The sequence below is a fragment of the Phoxinus phoxinus genome, assembly GCF_949152265.1.
Source record: "Phoxinus phoxinus genome assembly, chromosome: 2".
NCBI lineage: Eukaryota > Metazoa > Chordata > Actinopteri > Cypriniformes > Leuciscidae > Phoxinus > Phoxinus phoxinus.
Genome location: NC_136877.1, coordinates 26,377,850 through 26,395,934, shown reverse-complemented (window position 1 = coordinate 26,395,934; position 18,085 = coordinate 26,377,850).

Below are 18,085 nucleotides of genomic sequence, written 5' to 3'. Positions count from 1 at the left end.
GCAGTGCAGCCTTTCAAATTTACCCGGGCAGTGACACCCATTACGCCTCTCTCCTTGTCCGCTCAGCTGGTTTCAGTCACGTGACGCTGGCTCTGAACGAAAATGCGTTGTGGAAACGCGTTGAGGTAGACTAGTGCTTTTTCTCCCTCTCTGTTATTATTGTTTTTCAAGATGGCGGAACGACATGGATGCCTCCGTGGAGTCCCATGTAAATAAAGATAAGAAATTCTTTGCGTACGAGGATAAGTCGGATCTTTGGGAGAGGTAATTGTACACCATTGAGGACATATCTATGAATAAAGACTTTTGATTTTAGCTAATAAAATACTTAAAAAACAGCACAGTGTACCTTTAAGGAAATGTTATTAATTTTAAGGTTTTAAAGTGTAGTCTTGTTTAACATTACAGTATGTAATCCTCCGAAACGAGTTTGCATCAGAAGTCACCAACAGAGCGAAATGGTATTATTTCTTATTTAAGTAGATGAATAAACTGTATTTAATAAATGCGACTGAAAACATTTAATCAATATGACAATTGAATACAATAGAGTAAAAGCATTAATGCCACGATTTTAATATTCATAAATAAGAATGCATTCAAATGTGTATGTCGGGAAAGTTGTACGTGCGTAAATCTACGTATTAGTGCTGTCAATTCGTAAATATTTAACGTTTTAGTGCAGTCGATACGTAAATATTTAACGTTTTAGTGCTGTCGATACGTCAATATTATTAAATGTATCAGTGTGTATGAAAACGTTACTAAATGTACATGTGGTAGAACTACACTTTCCATAAAAATACACACGTTTATTCTAGGGATGTGCACGAATATTCACATTTTTTAATATTCAAACTGTAATTATTATTCGAAAAATAAAATACTATTCGAATTTTATCGAATTTATGAAGCCGTAAATGCAGTGAATCCCTGTTAAATCCCAAACATTAACTCACAGTTATAATTAAATGCACTGGGTGGCACTTTGGCGCATGTTTAACATGTTGTTTGAATTTGATCATAATGTCGTCGTCTGCCTCGCGAAGTTTGGAATTACTAGTTGAAAATCAGGTTAAATTATCTTATATAATGGAATTACTTTTGATCAAATTAATAATTATTCTGGAGTTATAATATCATCACCACAATGAGAAATCACATGAAATCCAAACAGCAGTCGACTGAGGAAAGACAGCTGTCCATCACAGCATCACGATTGCAGGTAAGCGCAGCTGTAGTGTGAGTGATCCGAGATGATAACTTATCTAATATCAAAATGATTTTGAGACATATTCTTCCTTTAAGTTTCGTTGAGGGAGAGGTTTAAGAACAGAAAACGCAAAGTGCTGTTAGAAACTTAGAACTAGAACACCGTTATCTTTGTGCCTCTGAAACGTCTGTCAGCGCAGCGCGTTTTCTCACCCGAGCATAAATTGTTGGCGGCGCCCCTGTGTGTGGATATTATTGTTTTTCTCAACATAAACGTGAAACAATATAAACACAATAATCATATGCTGACTCGAGTGAATGTGTACGTACTTTACGATAACTGGCGCAGTCTGCTACTCTGCTTTATTAGGCGTTTTTTTTTCCGTACGCGCTGCTTGAGCTTAAATCCTTTTGTTCTTTATATGTTTTTGTTAACACACAGGCCTACTGTTTAATGTTTCCAATTAAAAGAAAACTTTAACATATATTGTAAGCTTGTTGTGTATATTGCCTAATCGTAAGCTTCTTCAGAAATGGTGAAAAAAACGTTAAAAACAATTTACTTAAAAAAGAACGTATTTTTTTTTTGTTAAAGTTCATTTAAATAAATGAATATTCTAATTCTATGAGCCCAAATATTCGAATGCAATATTTTTGAAAAATGCCCATCCCTAGTTTATTCGCATGAGATCACGTTGGCGTTCCAACTGCCTGGAAATCTACAAATCGAAACGTGCGTTTTTTTTGTGTGTGTTTTTTTACCAAGGCCTTTAGGGTGAAATGAGTTGTTTATCACATTCAGAATGAATGAACCATTTGAAATGCTGAGGCGTCTAGCATGAAAAAAAGAGGTCAAAAGCTCCTCAGCATATAAAGTATGAGTGGCGAAGACTTCAGAGGGGCGGGTGCAGGCCGAGTCCACAGTGGCCCTCGAAGGCGCCCTGGCTTTTAACGCCACCATATGAGCTGGAGCATGGTATCCAGCTTTGAAGTAGTCTCCTGATCTTGCTCCGCCACTGAGAGGAAATTGAAGTCAAGGGTTCACAGCACCTAATGCTGCAAAAAATGATCTCACAGGACAGAGGAAGAGAAGGGTAGTCGGGGGAATTAACCCGGACACTTCCTCGTAAAATAAAGCCAATGATGAAAACAGCACTCGAGGATGGTGTGAAACTGAGGTTCAGTCTCTCATAAACAAGTGGTATGAAGAGGCTTTGGCTGAAATCACTAAAATTGATTTACAGAGGCTCTTGTGCAGTGCCCCCTTTGCTCAATCAAGAACACCATATAATGACAACACACATTCCCTCAGTCACAACACAAAAGCATCACACCGATATTCGGTCGAGTTCAAGGTTTCAAACTAATTCATGTGCATCATGTGTCATGGGACGACTATTTAAATGTCACCCTGCTCGTGTTCGCATTAAGCCTTCGAAGCCCGACGGGAAGCTCAGGTAATGTGCTTAAATATTTAGGCTTTATTGTTAGAGACAGAAATAGATGAGAAGTGACTAGACTTGCCTGTCATCAGTAATCAGACTGCCTTAATGAGACAGACACAGGCACCTCCAGAGTCAAATATTTAAATTCCTCCTGCTGAGGAAGTGCCTGGAAGGGCTGACGACTGCCTCGGAGCAAGCCCACACCAATCTCATTTGGTCTCTTAAGAATGCCAAAACTCTTCAAAAATGCCCTTTGAACCTGGCAATGTGCCAGCAGCAGCCTTGTAAACCTTGATCTCGAGGACTGTGTGAATTACCAAACAGCTAATGCAGCAGGCCAGGAGATTAGTGAGGCCCATTTTGATGATGTCAGCAAAAGCAGCTACAGAGCAGGGGACAGTCATTTTGCCGTACGCCGGGTACATCTAGAGACAAGTTCTTCTACTGTCTTGATCCACATCTGTAACATCTCTCTGAAGGTCATAGTTCCATCAAAGCAATTCCGACCATAGCAAACTGTAGCAAGACATTAGTGACCTCAAATGCATTAAACCCCGCCCATAAAAAAAAAGTTAAAGTGGTGTATACCCAAAAATAACCCTATAGAGTGTGAAGAGCGCTAGATGGCCATTCTGTTATGACTGGCTCTGGCTCTATTAGCTTGCTACAGTCATACATTGGCTTAGTTTAAGAATAGCTGATGTCAGCCACTTGAATTCCTCACTGCATTTATTAGTTAAATCAGTGCTTTTCCAAGCTCCAATTTGCTGAAAAAGAAGGTCCATTTCAAGTCTTTCCAGGGAAATAGACTCTTGGCTTTCCACCAGTGCTCTGGTGTGCCATCTCAAGACCTTCACTTATTATTCTCTGTGTCAGGGTGAAAAATACATAAATAAACAAATGATTGAAAAAAAAATACTCCTAAAACTATGACTGAAGTAAAACAAAGATCTTCCCAACTTTTTCTGCCTAAGCCATGCTGATGCTGTGGTAAAACACTCATTAACTCAGAGCTGATGGCTGACCTCATCTCATACACTATTAATAGCGCACAATCATTATCAGTGGCTCATGAGCTGCGCTGGGGCATCTGCTTGCTGAAACAAGCTATCAGGAGACTATATGTGAAGGATGAATGTAAAAAATACTGGGCAGATGCATAAAATGGTGGCTTTTTGTTTACCTCTTCACCTTTCATTCAGCACATCTGTTTGGGGCACTTTGGTTTCCAAGGCAACAGGCCGCATGCAAACTCTCTGACAGGTGAGTGCTCCTGGACATCAGCCGATCTCCCTTGGGTGCATCTGTCAGAGCGGGTGGGTAGACCAAAGCAGAAACTCTCCAGCACATCACCCACCCACATAAAGCCCAGATTTCAACGCAGACCTATCACAAAGAAGATATCAACTAGAAACAAGGGAGGAAAAACTCACTGAAAGGAGACAATAACAATTGGAGTGCTTCATTTCTTTTATCCAAGTCCATTTGCATGTGTGGTACGGCTAAGAAAAGACTCATGGAGTAAAACATTCAGTTTGCAAAACTCATTTTACTCTAGGAGAGCATTTTTGGTAGTTTGTTTCACAGTGGTAGTCTGCCCTGAACGGACACAGCACTTAGACAGCAGGCAGTCCAATGTGACACTAAGAGGGTTTGTGATATGCCGAGAGCACAGGCAGAATGGAAGTGACCAGGGGCTGTGATTGTTTTTTCCTGCCATTTAATCTCCTCTCAAAGATGGTTCATTAGTCTGGAGGATAGCAAACTGCACAAAGATAAAACCTGATCTGTGAGTCAGGGACACTCCACAAATCCATTTCCATTCAGCTTTGCGCCCAGCGGCTATACCATCAAAAGCATCGCTCTGTTTCCTGCTAAAATGAAATGAATAGAGCAACTCATACATTTTTTTTGCTACACTCCGCCCCCTCTTCTTCATCTCATTCTCAATTTCAGTAATCATTTTGAGGTTTCAGGTGATAGAAACTTTTTTGATTTTCCATCTGTGAGACTATTTCTTCCCCCCTGAACAACACTGACAGGGTATACATACAAATACATTCCTCTGGAAGAAAGAGAGTCTCAGTGTGCAAGTGCTGCCAATCATTTGTGACCTTGATGTGTGGCTTCCCACTCAAGAAAACAGTTCATTGAATATTAGCATATTCGAAAACTAAAATCAGATAATTTGCTGTTAATGCTATTTTTTCTAATATTCTACATGATGAAGTACTATTGAAAAGCACCAAGATGTCCACATTTTTGGAGTATATACTGTACTTGAGAAATCGTCACGGGGGACTCGTCATGTCTGAGCCTGAACATTGTGTGACATTCGGAATGATCAGTTGTCATTAAGGGGGACATGGCCTGGGGCCGATGGGTAGAGGACTCCGTTTTTAGGAGAAGTGGGAGTGTGTCTGAGGGAACAGATTGTGTTCTCGGAGAGCCTATTAAAGCTGACAGGGACGAGGTGGAGGAGTCGGATCTCGGCCTGATTACACCCCTCTCCTCGGCTCCCCTATTGACTGTGGTTAGGATGTAGCTTTCCATTTCCTGCAGAAATAAATTAAAAGTCAGAAGTAATTTGGCTGATGTGGGATGCAGGTAGATTTTTTTCCCTCCCCTTTTTGCCTCCAACTTTCTGAATAAAATTCTCCCCTAGCCTTGAAATCAATTGAAGACCCTCTTTGATGAGGGAGGGCTTATTTTCTGCCAGTGACAGTTTTGAGGCAGGGAAAAAGCAGGGATTTGATGAAACGGGAGAAATTTGCAAGATTGAGATCTTGTTCCAGCCAGAAGAAGGATAAAGGCCTCTAATTGTGTCTCCTGCACAATAAAGAGGAGGACGTCGCACCTTCTAGCTTCACCTCAAAATCACCATCTGTGCTTATTTTGAAATCAATCTCATCAATCAGTGGGCAGAATGTGTGTTCTTTACTATACATTATTCCCTCTCTATAGTCTATTGTGTTTTGAAGGTACTGAAGGAACCTCAGATCACAGCGTATATAAATAAAAGTTGACATTTGCTACCATCTTTTCAGTTTTTATTGATTTGTTACTACAATAAAAGAGTGGCAGCGTCATGTTAGTTATGACTCTCATTAAAAAAAAAAAAAAAAAAAAAAAAAAAAATCCGAATTTAATGTTAACTTTAATATGCAACTGGTGTGCTTTCTAAAGGCAATGAATTCACTCATGGAGATCCTAATAGGGAAATGACAAACCATCAGTGCAGGCATCAGGGTGATCACTGCTAGAGAATGTGGTGTTTACTGTTTAGCGTCCTTGTTAGTGCACCAGCCTCCTATGCCAGCGATTGGGGTTCAAGACCGACTCGGAGCAGGGCGATTAGGATTGGAGGGTGAGCTTTGGAGGCGGATCAATGAAAAGAGGGCTGTGTTTGTTTGAGTTGATTTCAAATATCAACAATGTTCACCAACGACTTTGAGAAATAACATACTGCACATAAGAACTACATTTTTAATAGTGGAAATGAATTTATAAACTCGCATATAAAGTTCACGTATCACAAACCTGTTATATGTGAAGTTCATCTTGCAGTGTTTGCTCATGAACTGAGCCGCAGGAAAATGACATTATGATAATCATGCTGACTGACTGGCCAATGGCATCAAAAGAACATGCAGTCCCAAACCCTTCACTAGTTTATCCTCACCCTAAAAAAGAATGTGTTGGCTCAACACAAAAACAAAGTTACATTGCAACAACAGTTGCCTTAATTTTTCTTACAACTTTGAATGGAATTACATTCAACTACAAGCTATATCTAGGGGAACTTAATTTGTAGCATAAACACATTATTTTACTCGATTACTCAAAATAATATTATTCAACTGGCGAATATCATCTCCATCCGGCCCGATGGCACCTCCCTCCTCCTCTTTTCCTGGCGGTGCAGCTAATTCAGTTTGATACGCGCTCCGATTGACCTGAGAAACGTTTTATGTGCGAATATTTCAGCAGTTATTATATACGTGTCCCGTATTTTTATCGACTGAACCAGCGATACCAAAAAATAATATTAATTATTTCGGTTAGATTCTTTCTAAATGCGCTTGCATAACGGTCTAAAAATTCGGATTCGTTCGCACCGCTCTGTCATTGAATAATCTGAAGCGAGTTTGTTTTCAGTCAAGTTTTCAGTTGTTTCACTATTTGTTTCAGTTGCGTTTACTTCGGTTCCCTGACACTATTATTAAACAGCGTTGCGACAACCAGTGGGAAGCGTTTCAATTCGACAGACACCACACTGTTTCTATTATGACATTTTTTTACTCCTTTTTTATTATTTACATATGTGTTGAAGTACAATTGCACATAACTTGAATCAAACTTATTTTAAAGTCATTGTATTTATCATTGTTAATCAAATGTCCTTAACGGGAATGTAATTTCCATTTAATATTGATGGAATAATTTCTTGCTTTTTACGTTAATTCCATCAAGACTTAGATAAGGAATGGCTTTATTATATTTGATTCGTTCATATATCATCATCTTACCCTATTCTGCCATGTTATAACCAAAACTAAAGCAACATGTAAAACTCTTCTAACGATACAGATATAATTATTGCCTTGTATTTTTCTGTATCATTAGAAATGTATTGGTTAATGTTGTGGGTTAATGCTTTACTTGTGGCTGGGTGTGAAACAGAATCAGTCAAATCATGCTGCTCTTCAAATATAGTTTTTCAAGGTTCTCTTCAACTGAGATTTAAGTTTATAACATTGGGGTATTGAAATATTGGTTGTCGTCATACCATGACTTTAGTTGAATTGATGCCAGTGGTGGGTCTTATTACTGTCTCCTACAGCCTAGATGTTTGGATGCAAGTGCGGTCTGGTCTAATCCTGAGCAGAATCACTACAATTGGTTTTGAAACATGTCTCATTGTTCTGACAACTCTTTGCACGTCAGCGAGGGTTCACAGAACTGCTGGGCAAGATTATTTCAGACAGTTAAGCTGTCTGCGCTTCTCTGTGTATGTTACTGTGTTTTTTGTATGTCTTCTTCCTATAAGTTATCTGAATTTGGGGGCATTTCCACTGAAACAATATAAAAATCAATTTCCTCACAATAACAGAAATGACAGATGTGACAGATAGAGCAAACCCTCAAGCTCCATCGCGACGGAAAGTCTGTTCAGGGAGACAACTTCATTCCATTCGGATTACTCTTGTCTTGTCCCATAAAGCAAACTTTATTAGAAAAAACAAAGTCAGAGATAAGTTCTGTTTCAAACTAGGGAGAAGCCTTAGTTCTTTTACTTCCATCTATAGATGCACCTTGATAAATGTTTGGGTGTTTAAATTTGTCTTTGTGTGGTCGCCCTTGTATCTCTTTGCTATTTGAATGCCGCTTTCTAACAGCATCTCGCCACCCTCAAACAAACTGTCTCGTGGTGTGTCGCTCCCATGTGGGCTGTTGTTCAGAGCAAGGTGAACCTCTCTGACATCAAAAGGCATTTCATGTTTCTTTTATTTTAAATGGCAGAGTTTCTGTACCACTAGGCTTCTAGTGCCAAGTTAACTACGCCCTCTGCTTGGATGACAGATCTAGTCGCAGCAGCTTCGTCCCTAGGCAGAGTTGTGTCTGTCTACAGGTGATGAGGGAGGAGGCCAAAGCGGGTGCTGAGCTCATTGAAGTAAGGATATGAAATTCACATCAGGTACAAGTGGGGGAAAGCACAAAGCACAAAGGCAGACGATAAGGTGTCGGCGCCATTTATATGCCTAAATCTACAGCCTCAGATCCAAAGCCCCACTTACAGAGCCCATCTGGGAGAAGGTGCTTGTGCTTGAAGTGTGCTCCAGACATAGCGTTTTCACAGGTGCTAGAGCCCATAGGCCACATCTGATGTTGAGATATGCAACAATGCTTTCCCCTTGATGATCCCTTATGTTATTGATCTCATCTTACAATGTCTTCCAAAAGATAGATTTCACTTCTGTCAAGATCGTATTTCAAGCTGTGTTGATTTTTACACCACTTTATTTTAGTCATCATTCTTGTCTTTTGACGAAAATACTCTTTACATTTACAAAATATTTCATCATGTAATTTTCATTCATTTCAGTCAGGTTTACTTAATTTAGTTGACAAAAATTGCACAATTAAACAAATACAAACATTTTAAATGGTTACTCAGCATGCTTTGCAGTTCCATAGTTGCTTAAAGGTTTACATTTTACTATAATATTGCATGTTATCATGTGCGTTACCATTGTTGAGTTACAGTACAAAAAGTGTAGTGCCAGATTGCTGTACAGTGTGTTGTTGCCTGTATTCCTGGTGTGATTTTGTAGTATCACACCAGGAAAATCACTTCAATAAAACATCACATGTTATTTTAATGGTTACATTGATTTTCAAATGTGTGAAATTTTTATGTCCTGCAATAATGTAATAGTGAAAGCCCTATTGGGTTACATTTTATTTCGATGGTACACTTTAGACATTTAACAATAAGTTACTTTGCAACTACATATATCTCAAATTAGAGTATTATTAGACCATAGTAGACTGTTAGGTTAGGGTCGGGTGTTAAGGATCTGGGCCCGATAATGCTCACTCTTAGCGCGCACTAAGAAGACTCGAAAGATATATCTTACCAAAGTTGTTTATTTTCCTAAGTGTGTTCCCCGAAGTGTCCCTTAGGAAGTTTGATGTAAATGATGTAATACACTTTTATATTAATGGTAAGGTACTTTACAATCAGAATTGATTGGCAAGCAGCTGCAGTTACTTCTGTTTAATGCGGTATTGATTGCCATTGGTGAATGTTTTCAATAAAAAGCAACCTATCTGCAATGAACAAAGAGAGAGAGTTAGATACAGAATATGGTGGGGAAACAACGTAAAAAAGGGCATCAAGCTTCTCGTCAGAGGAACTTTAAGTTTTGCTGGACGAGGTGAGCTTGCACAAGGTGACACTGTTTTCCAGCTTTCGGAATAACTTGTGCAACAGCAACAAAAAAGAGCTATGGAGCGACATAGCAAGGAAGATGGCTGCCTCCGGATCAGGCACACCAAGGTCCTGGCAGGACGTCAGGCAAAATGTCAAAAGGGCTTAAGTTTTGCCGAATAAAAAAATTGACATGGACTAAAGGCGGAGCCGTCTTTGATTCAATACAAGGACACATTGGATCACTGCCATAGTTGGTCGCTTACTGGACACCACCATGCTTACCCATTTATAGATCTTAGCCATTTAGAGCCAAATTGTTTGCTAGATTTTAATTATCAAAAGTGATTTCCAATTTAAACGCTTTAATGTCATTACGAAATAGACATTACGAAATAAAACGCTGATTACCACCATATTAGTTCTGATACCAAATAAAGTCAACTTCATAAATAGGCATGTATCCATTGCGAACATATTTTATTATTAGTCTTAAAATGTCCATAACATAAAATCATTGTTGAGCCACAAAATTGTCGACATACCATAGTTTGACTTGTACTGCGCTGCGCTGATTTCTAAAAACTGCTGCAGAGTGGTGGCGACTAGCGTCTTGAGCTCAAACGCTTAGAGAGAGCTTACGAATGGTCCAGACCAACCTTACGAAAGTGTGACTTACAGAAGATATACTTAGCGTACGAACGTGTCGGGAATCGTGCCATAACGTTAAGAGAGAGGTTAACCTGTTAACCTTCACCAGAGCGAGGGCGCTCTGAAGCGTTTTTTTTTTTAAATAGTTCAAAGTTACTATCAGATTTAATGTTATTACCTTGACAAACTATACATCATTAAAAATATATAAGTCTCACGTTTCAGTATTTGACCACTATTGTATTCTGAGAAACTTATAGTGACAGTTATGTCTTAATTTGTGTCAGGATTTATGTAATGAAAAAATGAGTCGATACCTTTAATATGAATTATGAGCGTCAGCTGCTCCATTCAGAAAAAAACTCCGGTGCTGTTGTCTTGAGAACGCGTGACAAAACAACGTTCCTCAGGGCTTTTGGCTCAAAAATGTGCAGATTTGGAGAAATATTGATATATTATCATAGGTTTACATCATATTTCTATAGACAGGAATAATATTTATTGAATTTATATCCAAATGCGTCGATGTATACATAAAGAGCGCTGGATACTCTGATGTACTGTGTTTTCAATCCATACAGCAGGCTGAGGGCGCCATTTGCACAGTTTTTTCCAAATATGAAAGCTCACGAAGAAGAAATAACCTGTGACCTTCCAGGACGTCACTGACATAAACACAGCCAACGTTAGCTTTCAGAGATCGCTATAACATGCAGATAAAGATGTTTTGAAGACAATAAACATGATTGCAATGATATTTGATTTACCTGTGTTCTTCGAGCCATGTCAGGTATTTTTATAATAATAGATTATATGTATAATGTAATGCTAATCGGTATAGACTTTACAATAGTGCAGAATAATATCAAATCATATATTTTCTGTCTGATTTTCTTTTCTGAAGCCAAATAAGCTCATAGAAGATTATTTAAAACACTCGACTTGCACTATAAAGTAAGTTTGGAGCACAAAAAGGGTTTTAATCTCATAAATTGTCGTGTATTGATGGTGTGCTAAGCTAACATGCTAGCTAGCTCTCTAGTTGCACCTGCCATCTAGCTGTTATTTTTTATGATTTTTTTTCTAAATCGGAATGCTTACTGAAATATTTCTTTATTTAAGAAAGGCATTTGATACAGTTTCAAATGTGAAGTGAAGATTATGAAAGAAATTAGGGGGTGAAACACCGTGATTAGCCAGTCGTTAGCGATTATAATGGAGACAAAGGAAAAGAATATTTATGGCCATAAGCCGGCTGGAAAGGTGTAAATGTGTGCAGGAGAGACTGACACTGAATGGGGCTCGTTTGCACCACAAAACAATAGAGACAATAGACTGAATAGATGCTAATAGATGACAATAAACACAAGTTTGCATTTTAGAGTCAATTCAAAATAAAGTCATTTGAGATGATCTTGAAAAACATTTAACAAAATACAGAGTTTTAGACTTATCACCTTCAAATTTTAAATATAACATGGTCAGACATGTGTCTTTAGCTGGAGTGCATTTCTAGAGTGCTGACGGGCCAACTTCAATTTAATTTTCATGAAGATGTTTCATAAAAATAAATTTCTAATAACTTACACAACTTTGAAGCTATTCATAATTTTTTTTTCATTATGACAATAATTCATTCTACATTTCCAATAAAGTGCCAGGTGTCAGCTTTCAAATGAGACCGTACTTGAGCTTTTAGGACAAAGGGTCAATTAATTGAATCTTTTTTAGGTTGGGTATGCTATTTCTGGGGATTTTTCAAAAGTGGCGCTGAAGGCTAACAGGTTAAGGAATAGGTGTCATGACGCACACACGGGAAAAGGTAAGATCCAAATGCAGTATTTTAATGGGGTAATCCGTACTCACAACAGTCATAAATCCAACAAGGCAGTCCAAGAAAACAAGAAACAGACACGAACTGGCAGACAACGAAGTGTGGTGACATAAAACAAGGACTCCATGACATGAACTGAGACAGACAGGGTACTTATACACAGACACTAACAAGGAACAGCTGGGAATAATGAAGACAGCTGTGTGAAATGAACATTGATGGGTAACAGACAAAGGATTATGGGAAATGTAGTTATAATGTGGATGACACCGTGGGGAAGAGGACCTCTAGTGGACACCAGGAATACACAAACCAGACACTGTGACATAACCCCCCCTCTACGGAGCGGCTACCAGACGTTCCAAGACCCACAAAAAAATAAACAAAACAAGAGTCCAGGCGGGAAGTGGAATGGTGGAGGATCAGGGGGAGGGATGGAGGGCCAGGACCATGAAGGGGAACAGGAACAGGGGATGATGACTTAACCGGCGGCCGGGGCGAAGCAGACAGTCCATCGGGCGGCCAGGGCGGAGACGACAGTCCATCTGGCGGCCACGGCGGAGACGACCCCTTGGGCGGCCACGGCGGAGACGACCCCTTGGGCGGCCACGGCGGAGACGACCCCTTGGGCGGCCACGGTGGAGACGACCCCTCGGGCGGCCATGGAACAGGAACAGACACAGGCACCGTCTCAGGAACAGACACGGGCACCATCTCAGGAACAGACACGGGCACCGGCTCAGGAACAGACACGGGCACCGGCTCAGGAACAGACACGGGCTCAGGAACAGACACGGGCACCAGCTCAGGAACAGACACGGGCACTGGCTCAGGAACAGACACGGGCACCGGCTCAGGAACAGACACGGGCACCGGCTCAGGAACAGACACGGGCACCGGCTCAGGAACAGACACGGGCACCGGCTCAAGCTCGGCAGGCGTGACGTGAAGCTCAGGCTCGGCAGGCGTGACGTGAAGCTCAGGCTCGGCAGGCGTGACGTGAACGGTCTCTGGATCGGCAGTACTCGCGTGTCTCCTCCATGCATGCAGTACAACTACCGCATAAAAAAGGAAGACAGCCCTCTTGGCTGTGGCAGGACTGATGGACAGCCCCGGGGCGACATCCGGGACACCAGCGGGCTGCACGGACAAAGCCTCCGGGATGACAGCGGACTGTTCGGGGACGGTCTTCGGGACTACAGCGGGCTGTTCGGGGACGGCCTCCGGGACAACAACGGGCTGCTCGAGGACGACCTCCGGAACCACGGCGGGCTGCACGATGACGACCTCCGGGACGACAGCGGGCTGCACGAGGACGACCTCCGGGATGACAGTGGGCTGCACGGGGACGACCTCCGGTACCACAGCGACCTGCACGGGGACGACATCGGGCTGCACGGGGACAACCTCAGGTACAACAACGGCCTGTACGGGGAAGACCTCCGGGACTTTAGAAAGAAGGGAAGTCTTCCTCCTCCTCTGTCGTTTCTTATGGCGAGGTGCAGGATCTGGGCTGGACAGGACCCGCGGCGAAGGGTGCTCTGGGCTGAGCATCACCGGCCCAAGGTCGAAGAGAGACCGAAGCGGAGAGTGGTGCCGGGGCTCACATCTAGCCCCTCCTCTCCCACGACCTCCACGGGTCCCAGAAAACCTGGCCAGACGAGTTCCCTCAAAAGATTGTCCATGCCTGATGGAAGGGGGCTCGGGGGAATTGACCGTCATGGCCTCCTCAGTTTGACGGGCCCAAAGCGCGAAACATTGAAAAATGTTCAAACGAGGTTCCACCTCTCCGACTCGAGAAATCACATTGTGCTGGGATCTTTTCCTCCCCGTAGAAGTGGGCAGGATACTGAAACCCGTACTGCTGGACCTTGACATGACGGAGTCCTTCTGTCACGACGCACACACAGGAAAGATCCAAATGCAGTATTTTAATGGGGTAATCCGTACTCACAACAGTCCAGGCAAAGGTCATAAATCCAACAAGGCAGTCCAAGAAAACAAGAAACAGACACGAAATGGCAGACAACGAAGTGTGGTGACATAAAACAAGGACTCCGTGACATGAACTGAGACAGACAGGGTACTTATACACAGACACTAACAAGGAACAGCTGGGAATAATAAAGACAGGGAACAGCTGTGTGAAATGAACATTGATGGGTAACAGACAAAGGATTATGGGAAATGTAGTTATAATGTGGATGACACCGTGGGGAAGAGGACCTCTAGTGGACACCAGGAATACACGAAACAGACACTGTGACAATAGGTTAAGAACTACTTAGCGATAAGAACGTTTTGGGGAACCTGGCCCAGGTTAGTAGAATAAGTTGAATGTATTTGCAAAATTACTTTTTGTCAGTAGTAGGGCTGCACGATTAATCAAAATTAAACCGCACATGATTTGGGAAGGTCTGCGATTATTTTATGCGCAGCTTGTCAGTGCAACACTTCTCTGTGATCAGTAGTAAATGCTGCTCCGTGCCAATGACAATTAAGACTAGAAACTAAACAAGAAACAAAACATGACTGTTTGCACATTCTAAATAGCAGGTAACTTAGTTCACTTTTACATTTGCACCATTTTGTGCAAATGTAATATGTAATCCTACATGTATGTTGTGTATCTTATTTAATTAATCTCATGTAAAATGTAGGCCTAAGTTTTAAGTAAAATCATTTAATTATTGTTCTGTTAATCTTTCTTGAATACAAATGAAACTTAGTTATTAGTTCTGATGACATTGAGACTATTGTCAAGGACTTTTAGAGATTTGAACTATGTTGTTTAAGTGGTTTAGTCCAATGAGACAGTAAGATGTTCTTTAGTAATTAAACATTAAGCTGCTGTCTGTGTCCACAAGTGCAGCCTATTTTGTATCAAAGTTCTTCAAATTCACATTGCAGACAAAACACAGCAAAGGAAAAAGAAGAGCAATAGAATAACAAAGTTGTAATAAGGCTGCTTTTGAGTTGTCCTCCCGAGATAACTCCCCTTTCACTAAAGGAGAGTTATCTTCTTCCTAACAAGCTTGATGGTATTCTTGGTGACAAAGAAAGTGTCTATTCTCCAGAGTGACATGGGAGATGTAGCACCAATCAGGTCAGTGCCTCAAACTGTGCCCTGATCATGATGAATGGAAAGAGCCAACACAAGAGGCCTGGAGTTCTCACACTGTGGGGGGAGACATCACCACTTTTGCCGAGTTGTATTGTAAGCCATTCATTTTCGATGTCCGAACCTTAATACCGTATATTCATCATGTGTGTGTAAGAAATAGACTCATTCCATTGGTGATACAAATGGGCTGGGATTCGTTTCAGATGTGGTGTTCTCAGACTGACCACTGTCTCTCCTCTGCGCTTACAAATGGTCATTCTCACATATTGCTTTTAGGATGGTTACATTCTCCTTCTCTCTATTATAATCTTTCCCATTCTCTATCTCTACTTGTCTCTCTCTCTCTTCTGTCGTCTCTTTTTCTATAACAGATCACATGCATACAGAGTGTATCCCTTCAAGCACTGGTAGTGTTTTGAAGATATACAGTCTGTCACAGAAATCATATGAAACACTTCTTTCAGAATATCACGGCTCTGTTTTGGCTTTGATCAAAGCCAACAATGTCAATTTCAAGAGATGGTGGAGTAATGTATGATGAAACTGTCAGAAAGTTGTTGTGGCTCTGTGTGTCTTACAATTATCATTCTGCTGCTAGAGAATTATTATTCTTATTTATTTTTTTATTTTTTTTGCTTTAAGCGATTTAACAGTCACCCTTGTGGAGAGTTTTGCAGCCATATTTGTTTGCTTTTATAGTGACTCCTATTGAGCCACGGTCATGGAGTGCCCTTGCAATAAATGGCTTGGTTAAAATAATACATGCAATATAATGCTCAAAAGAGCTGACAAGGCATTTAGCCTACTTCAACACAGACATCAAACAGGAGCCAGCATAATTTTACAACACATTGATCTTTACACTATTCTGTTAATTACATTTTAAGCAAACTATAGATGTGAAATTAATGAGAAGGAAGATGATACCATGGTCTTCACCTTACTTTATTCAGCAAGGTTGTTGTAGACCTTATGCCTTATGCTTCGGACTCTGTGTCCGTATGAATTAGCTCAAATGATCCATAGGGAATTTTAATAACTAATCATGAATATGATTAATATATTGCATATTACAGTTACATTAAATTATCGAAATTGAAGATAGACTATATGAATATATGAATAATCAATCACAACGAATTATAATTCCTCATTCATACATCAATAGTCTCATTTCAGATCGATTATGAGGTAATCTTTAAGGGAAATTATGTAATCATCAAATCGGTGTTGTCCAGCAACGACCGTAAGATTAAACTATCAATTTCTCAATAAAGTTATCCTTTCTTATAAACTCCAAGAAATATTAACTTTCTGGCCGTGAACATTAATTTTCCTGTGTTTATAAAATTAAAACTAGTAAATAATAAGAGCTCTGGCAGCTCTTGGATCTTTAAATCTCATTGACTCGTTTTACAAGCATTTTCACGGAAACAGTTGAATATATTGTTTTAATAAATGCAAAACTACAGAATATAGGCTACTACACAAGATACACGTTTTATATATCTATGTACATTTACTTACAGTTAACAAACAAGACAAACAACAGATGATGAGAGAGTGAGGGTTGGAGAGAGAGAATGGGGGCGCGCGCGCCGAAGCACGCGCGGAGGTTGTAGAGAGAGAGAGAGAGAATGGTCACGAGTGACCATAGAACAGTAAACATCACAGACCCTTGAGAGAGACATCAATCAAACACCTTAAAACATTAAAACTCGTCAGAGCTTGATACTTGCAAAAGGTTCGTTTGCGTGCACGAGCTGTGTCCAGCCTGCGCGTGTTCTTGGGAGCAGAGTGCGTTCTCTCGGGAAGCTTCGAAAGCAGGGCGCGTGCTCGTTGCCAGAGCACGTTTTCGCGGGAGCTTTGAAGGCTGGTTGCAAGTGGAGTTGCTGAAGGAATTCAGGCTTCGTTCGTTCGACTCGTAGGTGGAAACAAACAAAGGAGAATTTAAAAAGGAAACAAAAGACTGAGATAAAACAAATAAAAGGAGGGAACTCCTGAAGGAGTTCAGGTCCGAAGATTTCACATGATGAGTAGACGAAGGCAGGACGCGAGAGAGCAAGAGAGAGCAGGAAGAGCTTTGCTCTTTCCTTTAAAGACTGTATGGGTCACTCCTTCGTTCGGCGCGTTGTCCAATCACCTTCAGTGATCTGGGAGCGGGAGAATCTTCTTTGTCCTGCCAGAAGACCCCAGTCTGTGTAGTTTATGACCGAGCTTTGCCTTAGTCATTTCTATGACTAAAAAGGATTCATCTAGTAATAATCATATCATTGCAGTCTATTATCGAGATTCAACTCCGTTAGGTCTCAAGATTTAAAATGGTATCAAACACATTCAGGTTGGATTATATGATAACGAAGTTACATAAGATATACAGATTAGAAGCATTTAGATTTTGATTAATACACAATAAAACTTACATTAAATCCCAAAACTTTCATGACATATAAATGGCAACACATAATACATTTGGTAATGTTTTAAATATGATTCGTTTGAAGAAAAGTCTCTTGTGTGTGTGTGCGTATCTCTCTGGAGACGTGGGTGTTCTGTCACGTGTGTTCCTTGGAATTTTTGGGGTGTCGTGTTACGTGTCTCTTTGTGTGTGTGTAATGGAGAAAGAGACAGAGACCTCTTGTTTGTTCACACAGCGAATGAAGTGTTTGCAAGAAATCACGATTCACTAAATTTGATAAGCACCTGTCCGGATGTCAATGTTGCTACATATCCCCCTTTTTGTTCGATTAAGTCAGAGGATGGACTTCATCGAACAACAACTTAGCACAATGGATGACAGGTGGTTTGCTAGACTGATGGCTCAGCCCACATGAGGTTGAGGTGGTCGATGGTGTGGGGTTCTGTGAGAAACCGCCGACACGGCT